This window comes from Trichechus manatus, unplaced genomic scaffold (assembly GCF_000243295.1).
Source record: "Trichechus manatus latirostris isolate Lorelei unplaced genomic scaffold, TriManLat1.0 scaffold00057, whole genome shotgun sequence".
NCBI classification, from domain to species: domain Eukaryota; kingdom Metazoa; phylum Chordata; class Mammalia; order Sirenia; family Trichechidae; genus Trichechus; species Trichechus manatus.
Genome location: NW_004443993.1, coordinates 13,201,221 through 13,211,991, shown reverse-complemented (window position 1 = coordinate 13,211,991; position 10,771 = coordinate 13,201,221).

Below are 10,771 nucleotides of genomic sequence, written 5' to 3'. Positions count from 1 at the left end.
TCATAAAACAGCATGTGTGTTACTGTTACATGAGAAACTATCTGTTCTGTAAGCCTTCACCTGAAGTACAATAAAATATTAAAAAAAAAAAGACAAGAAAGAAAAGACCAAATGGATGGCAGAAGAGACACTAAAACTTGCTGTTGAATGTGCAGTTGTTGTTGTTACTTACCATAGGGTCAATTCCGACTCACAGCGACCCCGCGTACAACAGAACGGAACACTGCCCGGTCCTGCGCCATCCTCATAACCATTGTTACGCTTGTGTCCATTGTTGCAGCCACTGTGTCAATCCATCTCATTGCGGGTCTTCCTCTTTTTCTCTGACCCTCTACCTTAGCAAGCCTGATGTCTTTCTCCAGGGACTGATCCTTTCTGATAACATGTCCCAAGTATGTGAGACAAAGTCTCGCCATTCTGGCTTCTAAGGAGAATTTGATTTCTTGACTGCTGCTCCCATGGGTATTGACTGTGGATCCAAGTAAAATGAAATCCTTGACAAATTCAATATTTTCTCCATTAATCATGATGTTCCTTACTGGTCGAGTTGTGAGGATTTTTGTTTTCTTTATGAGGTGTAATCCATACAGAAGTCTGTAGTCTTTGATCGTCATCAGCGGGTACTTCAAGTCCTCTTTGATTTCAGCAATCAAGGTTGTGTGCAATGCAGTGAATTACTTAATATGGCCCTTCTAGCCTTAGTCTGGCCAAAGATGGAGAAATTGAAGATTTTTACCAACTTCTGCAATCTGAAATTGATCAAACATGCAATCAGGTTTCATTGAAAATTACTGGTGATTAGAATGCAAAGTTGGAAACAAAGAAGGATTGGTAGTTGGAAAACATGGCCTTGGTGATAGCAACGATGCCAGAGATTGCATGATTGAATTTTGCGAGACCAACTTATTTGTTGCAAATACATAAAGGGCAACTATACATGTGGACCAAACTGGATGGAAACACAGGAATCAGATCGACTACATCTGTGGAAAGGATGATGAAAAAGCTCAATATCATCAGTCAGAAGGAACAAGGCCAGGAGCCGACTGCCGAACAGACCATCAGTTGCTCATATGCAAGTTTAAGTTGAAGCTGTAGAAAATTAAAATAAATCTATGAGAGCCAAAGTATGACCTTGAGTATATCCCACCTGAATTTAGAGACCATCTTAATAATAGATTTGATGCATTGAAAACTAATTACTAAACACCCAGACGAGTCGTGGGATGAAATCAAGGCCACCATACATGAAGAAAGCAAGAGGTTATTTAAAAGACAGAAAGGAAAGACCAAAATGGATGTCAGAAGACACTCTGGAGCTTGCTCTTAAATGTAGAGCAGCTAAAGCAAGTGGAAGAAATGATGAAGTAAAGAGCTGAACAGAAGATTTCAAAGGGTGGCTCAAGAAGACGAAGTATTATAACAACATGTGCAAACACCTGGAGTTTGAAAACCAAAAAGGAAGAACATGTTCAGATTTCTTAACCTGAAAGAACTGAAGAAAAAATTCAAGCCTCTAGTTGCAATTTTGAAGGATTCTATGGGCAAAATATTGAATGACCCAGGAAGCATCAAAAGATGATGGGAGGAATACACAGTCACTGTACCAGAAAGAATTGGTCGACATTCAGCCATTTCAAGAGGTAGCATATGATCAAGAACCGATTATATTAAAGGAAGGATTCCAAGCTGCACTGAAGGAATTGGTGAAAAACAAGGCTCCAGGAATTGATGGAATACCAATTGAGATGCTTCAACAAACAGATGGAGCGCTGGAGGCACTCACTTGTGAATGCCAAGAAATTTGGAAGACAGTTACATGGCCAACCGACTGGAAGAGATCCATAGTTGTGCCCATTCCAAAGAAAGATGATTCAACAGAATGTGTAAATTATCGAACAATATCATTAGTACCACATGCAAGTTGAATTTTGCTGAAGGTAATTAAAAAGCGATTGCAGCAGAGAATGGGATTCCAGAACACTTAATTGTGCTCGTGAGGAAACTGTACATAGATCAAGAGGCCGTTGTTCGGACAGAACAAGGGGATACTGTGTGGTTTAACATCAGAAAATGTGTGTGTGTCAGGGTTGTATCCTTTCACCACACTTATTCAGTCTGTATGCTGTGCAATTAATCTGAGAAACTGGACTATATGAAGAACTTGGCATCAGGATTGGAGGAAGACTGATTAACAACCTGCGCAATATACAGATGACACAATCTTGCTTGCTGAAAGTGAACAGGACTTGAAGCTGTTAGTAATGAAGATCAAAGGCTACAACCTTCAGAATGGATTACACATGAACATAAAGAAAACAAAAATCCTAATAAGTGGATCAATAAGGAACATCATGATAAACGGAGAAAATACGAAGTTATCAAGGATTTCATTTTACTTGGATCCACAATCAATGCCGATGGCATCAGCAGTCAAGAAATCAAACGATGTATAGCATTGGGCAAATATGCTGCTAAAGACCTCTTTAAAATGTTGAAAAGCAAAGATGTCACTTTGAGGACTAAGGTGCACCTGACCCAAGCCATGGTATTTTCTTTTTTTGAAGTTTTACCCCTTTATTTTTTCTTAGAGTACATAATACCTGTTTCTAGGTACTTTTTTTCTTTTTTGTTTATTGTCGTAGTTTAAGTGAAAGTTTACATTTCAAGTTAGTCTCTTTTACAAAAATTGATACATACATTGTTAGGTGGGCCTAATTGCTCTCCCTATACTGTGACAGCACACTCCTCCTTTCCACCCCGCATTTCCCGTGTCCATTCAACCAGCTCCTAACACTTTCTGCCTTCTCATCTCACCTCCAGACAGAAGCTGCCCGTTTAGTCTCTTGTATCTACTTGAGCTAAGAAGCACACTCTTCATGAGTATCATTTTATGTCCCATAGTCCAGTACAATCTTTGAAGAGTTGGCCTCGGAAATTGTTTTACTTCTGGGCTGATAGAGAATCCGGAGGCCATGCTTTCCGGAGTTCCTCCAGTCTCAGACCATTGAGTCTGGTCTTTTTACTAGAATTTGAGTTCTGCACCCCACCTTTCTCCTGCTCCATCAGGGACTCTCTGTTGTGTTCCCTGTCAGGGGGTCATTGGTGGTAGCCGGGCACCATCTAGTTCTACTCTCAGGCTGATGAAGTCTCTGGTTTATGTGGCCTTTTCTGCCTGTTGGGCTACTACTTTCCTTGTGTCTTTGGTGTTCTTCATTCTCCTTTACTCCAGGTGGTTGGGACCAACTGATGCATCTTATGGCCGCTTGCAAGCTTTTAAGACCCCAGACACCACTCACCAAAGTAGGGTGCAGAACATTTTCTTACTAAACTTTTTTATGCCAATTGACCTAGATGTCCGCTGAAACCATGGTTCCCAGACCCCTGCACCTGCTACTCTGTCCCTCGAAGTGTTTGGTTGTATTCAGGAAACTTCTTGGCTTTGGTTTAGTCCAGTTGTGCTGACTTCCCCTGTAGTGTGTGCTGTCCTTCCCTTCAACTAAGATAGTTCTTGTCTACTATCTAGTTGGTGAATAACCCTCACCCTCCCTCCCCATCCTTGTAACCATCAAAGAATGTTTTCTTCTGTGTTTAAACCTTTTCTTGATTTCTTAGAATAATGGTCTTATACAATGTTTGTCCTTCTGTGACTGACTAAATTCACTTAGCATAATGGCCTCCAGCTTCCCCCATGTTATGTTTCACAGCTTCATCGTTCTTCTTTATCGTTGCGTAGTATTCCATTGTGTGGGTATACCATAATTTGTTTATCCATTTGGCCGCTAATGGACACCTAGATTGTTTCCATCTTTTTGCTATTGTGAACAGTGCTGCAATAAACATGAGTGTGCATATACCTATTCGTGTGATGGCGCTTTCTCTAGGATATATTCCAAGGAGCGGGATAGCTGGACCATATGGTACTTCTATTTCTAGTTTTTTAAGGAAGTGCCAAATCGATTTCCAAAGTGGTTGTATGATTTTACATTCCCACCAACAGTGTATAAGTGTTCCAGTCTCTCCACAACCTCTCCAGCATTTATTATTCTGTGTTTTTTGGATTAATGCTAGCCATGTTGGGCTGAGATGATATCTCATTGTAGTTTTGATCTGCATTTCTCTAATGGCTAATGATCGTGAGCATTTCTTCATGTGTCTGTTAGCCGCCTGAATATCTTCTTTGGTGAAGTGCCTGTTCATATCCTTTGCCCGTTTTTTAATTGTGTTATTTGTTTTTTTGTTGTTGAGGTTTTGCAGTATCTTGTAGATTTTAGAGATTGGACACTGATCAGATTTATCGTAGCCAAAAATTTTTTCCCAGTCTGTAGGTTGTCTTTTTATTCTTTTCAATGAGCATAAATATTTGATTTTTCGGAGCTCCCGGTTATCTAGTTTCTCTTCTGGTGTTTGTGCATTGTTATTTATGGTTTGTCTTGTGTTTTTGCCATTTATGAGGGCTCCTAGCATTGTCCCTATTTTTTTTTCCATGATGTGTATCGTTTTAGATTTTATATTTAGGTCTTTGATCCATTTTGAGTTAGTTTTTCTGCATGGTGTGAGGTATGGGTCTTGTTTCAGTTTTTTGCAGATGGATATCCAGTTACACCAGCACCATTTGTTAAAGAGACTGTCTTTTCCCCAATTAATGGACTTTGGGCCTTTGTCAAATATCAGCTGCTCATAGGTGGATGAATTTTTGTCTGGATTCTCAATTCTGTTCCATTGGCCTACGTATCTGTTGTTGTACCAGTACCAGGCTGTTTTGACTACCTTGGCCGTATGATAGGTTCTAAAATCAGGTAGCGTGAGGCCTCCCACTTCGCTCTTCTTCTTGAGTACTTATCCAGGGCCTCTATCCCTTTCCATATAAAGTTGGTGATTTGTTTCTCCATCTCATTAAAAAATGCCGGTGGAATTTGGATCGGGATTGCATTGTGTCTGTAGATCGCTTTGGGTAGAATTGACATTTTCACAATGTTGAGTCTTCCTATCCATGAGCAAGGTATGTTTTTCCACTTATGCAGGTCTCTTTTGGTTTCTTGCAGTAGTTCTTGTAGTTTTCATTGTATAGGTCTTTTACATCTCTGGTTAGATTTATTCCTAAGTATTTTATCTTCTTGGGGGCTATTATAAATGGTATTGATTTGGTGATTTCCTCTTGGAAGTTCTCTTTGTTGGTGAAAAGGAATCCAACTGATTTTTGTACGTTTATCTTGTATCCTGAAACTTTGCTGAAATCTTCTGTTAGCTCCAGTAGTTTTCTAGTGGATTCTTCGGGGTTTTCTGTGTATAAGATCATATCATCTGCAAATAGAGATACTTTTATTTCTTCCCTACCAATCTGGATGCCGTTTATTTCTATTTCTAGCTTAATTGCTCCGGCTAGGACCTCCAGCACAATGTTGAATAATAGTGGTGATAAAGGGCATCCTTGTCTGGTTCCCGTTCTCAAGGGGAATGCTTTCAAAGTCTCTCCATTTAGGATGATGTTGGCTGTTGGCTTTGTATAAATGCCCTTAATTATATTGAGGAATTTCCCTTCTATTCCTATTTTGTTGAGAGTTTTTATCATGAATGGGTGTTGGACTTTGTCATATGCCTTTTCTGCATTGATTGATAAGATCATGTGGTTCTTGTCCTTTGTTTTATTAATGTGATGGATTACATTGATCGTTTTTCTAATGTTGAACCGTCCCTGAGTAGCTGGTATAAATCCCACTTGATTATGGTGAATTTTTTTTTTTTTTTTTGATATGTTGCTGAATTCTATTGGCTAGAATTTTGTTGAGGACTTTTGCATACATGTTCATGAGGGATATTGGTCTGTAATTTTCTTTTTTGTGGTGTCTTTACCTGGTTTTGGTATCAGGGTTACGCTGGCTTCATAAAATGACTTTGGGAGTGTTCCATCCTTTTATATGCTCTGAAATACCTTTAGTAGTAGTGGTGTTAACTCTTCTCTGAAAATTTGGTAGAATTCCAGTGAAGCCGTCGAGGCCAGGGCTTTTTTTTTGTTGGGAGTTTTTAAATTACCTTTTCAATCTCTTCTTTTGTTATGGGTTTATTTAGTTGTTGTATCTCTGTTTGTGTTAGTTTATGTAGGTAGTGAGTTTCTAGAAATTTGTCCATTTCCTCTAGGTTTTCAAATTTGTTAGAGTACAATTTTTCATAGTATTCTGTTATGATGATTCTTTTAATTTCAGTTGAGTCTGTTGTGTTATCACCCATCTCATTTCTTATACGGATTATTTGCTTCCTCTCCTGTTTTTGTTTTGTCAGTTCGGCCAGCAGTTTATCAACTTTGTTGATCTTTTCGAAGAACCAGCTTTTGGTCTTGTTAACTCTTTCAATTGTTTTTCTATTCTCTATTTCATTTAATTCTGCTCTAATTCTTATTTCCTTTCTTCTGGCGCCCGAGCGCTTCTTTTCCTACTCTTTTTCTACTTGTTCCAGTTGTAGAGTTAATGTTTTGATTATGGCCCTTTCTTCTTTTTGGATGTGTGCATTTATTGCTATAAACTGACCTCTGAGCACTGCTTGTGCTGTGTCCCAAAGGTTCTGGTAGGATGCGTTTCATTCTCATTTGATTCTATGAATTTCTTTATTTCATCCTTAATTTCTTCTATAACCCAGTAGTTTTTGAGCAGGGTGTTGTTCAGTTTCCATGTCTTTTTTTTTTTTCCCTTGCTTTTTCTGTTATTGATTTCTACTTTTATGCCCAAGCCATGGTATTTTCAATTGCCTCCTATGCAGGCAGAAGATGGACAATGAGTAAAGAAGACCGAAGAAGAATTGATGCCTTTGAATTATGGTGTTACCAAAGAATATTGAACATACCATGAACTACCAGAAGAACAAACAAGTCTGTCTTGCAAGAAGTACAGCCAGAGCACTCCCTGGAAGCAAGCACAGAGAAACTTCGGCACACAAACTTTGGACATGTTATCAGGAGAGGATTGTTCCTGGAGAAGGACATCATGCTTGGTAGAGTAGAGGATCATCAAAAAAGAGGAAGACCCTTGACGAGATGGTTTGACACAATGGCTTCAACAATGAGTTCAAACATAGCTACAATTGTGAGGATGCTGCAGGACCCGAGAGTGTTTTGTTCTATTGTTCACAGGGTTGCTATGAGTTGGAACTAACTCAATGGCACTTAACAACAACAACAGTGCATTCACAGTGTTGTGCAACCATTACCCCTTTCTAGTTCCCTCGTGTGGATGGACCACATTGTGTTTGTCTGTCACCTGTTGGTGGACATCTGGGTGTGTGTCCACCTTTGTCTATTGTGATTGTGCTGCTGTGAACACACGTGTGCAGGTTTCCATTTCTCTTGGGTGTCTGCCTGGGAGTAGAGATGATGGCCTTTTTGAAGAATGATAAAACCAGATTCTTTTTTTGTTTGTTTATTGTTGTAGTTTAAGTGAAAGTTTACATTTCAAGTTAGTTTCTCATACAAAAATTTATGCATACATTGTTTTGCGACCCTAATTGCTCTCTCTGTACTGTGATAGCACACTTCTCCTTTCCACCCCTAATTTCCCATGTCCATTCCACCAGCTCCTAACCCTCTCTGCCTTCTCATCTCACCTCCGGAAAGAAGCTGCCCATTTTGTCTCATGTATCAACTTGAGCTAAGAAGGATACTCCTCACAAGTATCATTTTATGTCCCACGGTCCAGTACAATCTTTGTCTGAAGAGTTGGCCTTGGGAATTCTTTTAGTTCTGGGTTGACAGAGAGTCCAGGGGCCATGCTTTCTGAGGTTCCTCCAGTCTCAGTCAGACCATTGAATCTGGTCTTTCTACTAGAATTTGAGTTCTGCACCCCACCTTTCTCCTGCTCCATCAGGGACTCTCTGTTGTGTTCCCTGTCAGGGGGTCATTCGTGGTAGCCGGGCACCATCTAGTTCTACTCTCAGGCTGATGAAGTCTCTGGTTTATGTGGCCCTTTCTGTCTCTTGGGCTGCTACTTTCCTTGTGTCTTTGGTGTTCTTCATTCTCCTTTACTCCAGGTGGTTGGGACTGATGCATCTTAGATGGCTGCTTGCAAGCTTTTAAGACCCCAGACGCCACTCACCAAAGTAGGATGCAGAACATTTTGTTCCTAAACTTTGTTATGCCTACTGACCTAGATGTCCCCTGAAAGCATCGTCCTCAGACCCCACCCCCAGCTACTCTGTCCCTCAAAGTGTTTGATTTAAAACCAGATTCTTCACAGCTTCAGACGATTATGTCCGTAAGAACTGCCTTCTGTTTGACAGACTTCTGGCCTTGAGGAGGCAGGTTGATGTCGGTCTGCTCATGAAAGTAGCCTTGGGCGCCGGTTTGCATTGCAAACAAGTCGGACTCCAGCTCACAAGTCCCAAGAGCAGGCTGACAGCGCGTGTCAGTGTTGGAAACATAGAGCCCTCCCCTCTCCAAGTACAGTGTTGTTGTTGGCGGGAAGGGCAGCCTCGTGTGGCTTCCAAGCCAGATGGCAGCTTCTTGCCCTCTGCTCCCTCGCAGTGCGCGCACACCCCAGCGCGATGGAGCTCCCTGAAGTCCGTGCCCTGGAGTTTTCCGCAGGAGTCTGTTATGGATTGAATTGTGTCCACAAAACGTGTATCAACTTGGCTAGGCCATGATTTCCAGTATTACGTAGTTGTCCACTATTTTGTGATCTGATGTGATTTTCCTGTATGTTGTAAACCCTAACCTCTATTATGTTAATGAGGCAGGATTAGAGACAGTTATGTTAATGAAGCAGGACTCAATCTACAGGATTGGGTTGTATTTTGAGTCAATCTCTTTTGAGATATAAAAGAGAGAAGCTGGCAGAATGGTGATGGACCTCATACCACCAAGAAAGAAGCCCCAGGAGCAGAGCACATCTTTTGGACCCAGGGTCCCTCTGCTGAGAAACTCCTAGACCAGGGGAAGGTGGATGACAAGGATCTTCTTCCAGACCAACAGAGACAGAAAGCCTTCCCCCAGAGCTGACACCCTGAATTCTGACTTCTTGCCTACTAGACTGTAAGAGAATAAATTTTTGTTTGTTAAAGCCATCCTCTTGTGGTATTTCTGTTATAACAGCACCAGATGACTAAGACTGAGCTTTCCTTAACTCGTGCCTGTCCTAAAAACCTGGCTATCTTATCAGTCCTCTGTGCCAGGGGAGGGGGACAGACAGGGCAGGACCTGGAGGTGCCTAGCTGGGCTGGGGACGATGGTGCCCAGGACATTCTGGGGCCCTGGGTGAGGGGCCCGCTATGGTGGCTTCTGTTATGCACCGTGGGTGCAGCCTCCGCTTTTGTGCTGTCATGAGAAAGTGTGAGGACGTAGTGCTGTGACAGCACCCAGATGTGTCCTTGTGGGGCAAGCCACTGTCCACTTAGCCATGCACTGCTCTCAGCCCTCGGGCCTGATACGGCCCCGTCCTCCTCAATCCCAGGTTTGGCATTCCAGCCTGGCTCTGGGCTGTGGTCCCCTGGGGGAGCCATGATGCTGGAGCGGGGCACCTCGTTCTGCTTGCTGCGGTCCTTATGCCCCTGTGGGCTCCGCAGACCTGCTACCACCCCAGGATGCTCACTCCCAGGGGATGTCCCCCGCTGCCTCATCCCCGGGATGCTCAATCTCGGGGGATGTCCCCTGCTGGCTCATCCCCGGGCTCAGCATGCAATGCTTGCCAGGATGTCGCCCCACCTCTAGTTCCCTTTATGTCTGGCTTGGCCTCCTCCCCCAGGCTGGGTTCTGGGGCGTCCTTGTTCTTGGTGTCACCTTGGCACTGCCCGGTGCCACCCTAGGCTTCTGAGCCTGCTCACTCTGCCCTTGCTCCCGTGTCAGGGCAGCCAGCCTTTGCCCTCGACCCCCCAGGCTGCCTATGGCCTCCACATCATGCTGCTCAAGAAGCTGTGTCCCCGGGTCCTAGGATGGGCAGCGTTCTAGGAGACATGACTGGAGCCCTGTGTCCCAGGACCTCAGTGGCTCTCGTATCCCGGTTCCCAGTCCAGCTGCAGAGTGGGCGCTGGTCTCGCTGCTGGCTGAGGGCAGCCCGGGACACCTGCGGGAGGATGGCAGGCCTGGGAACGCTGCAGATAACTGCCACTGCTCACGTTACCTTGTCCACTCACCTCTCCGGTCAGTGCACTGGTCGTGTGTGCATGTCTGTGTGTGGGTGTGTGCATGTCTGTGTGTGAATGTGTGCCTGTGTGAGCACGTGTCTGTGAATGTCTGTGTGTGTGCATGTCTGTGTGTGAATGTGTGCCTGTGTGTTTGCATGTCTCTGTGTGTGTGCATGTGTCTGTGTGTCTGCATGTCTCTGTGTGTGTGTGCATGTCTGTGTGTGGGTGTGTGCATGTCTGTGTGTGCATGCTTGTGTGTGTGCACGTGTGTCCCTGGGTGCGTTTGTGTCTAAGTGTGTGTATCTGCAAGTATGTGAGTGTGTGTGTCTAAGTGTCTTGTGTTGTGTACAGGTCTGTGTGTCTGAGTGTGTGTATGGGTCTTTGTGTCTGAGTGTATCTGTGCGTGTGTGTGTGAGTGTATGTGTCTGTGTGTGTGTCTGAGTGAGTCTGTGGGCAGGTGGCGGGGGCATGTTCCTGAGTCACTCTGAAGCAGAAGCCACAGACACAACGACACTTTCATTGCAGCCCCGGGCATCTCCTCCTCCCCCTGAGAACCAGGGCGGTGATTCCCCCCGCCCTCCAGTGCCTGCTCCTCGGTGAACACCAGGCCGTCCCCAGCGCTTCTCCCGGCTCATTCTTCCTGACCTTGCTGGTCATGGGCCACGCG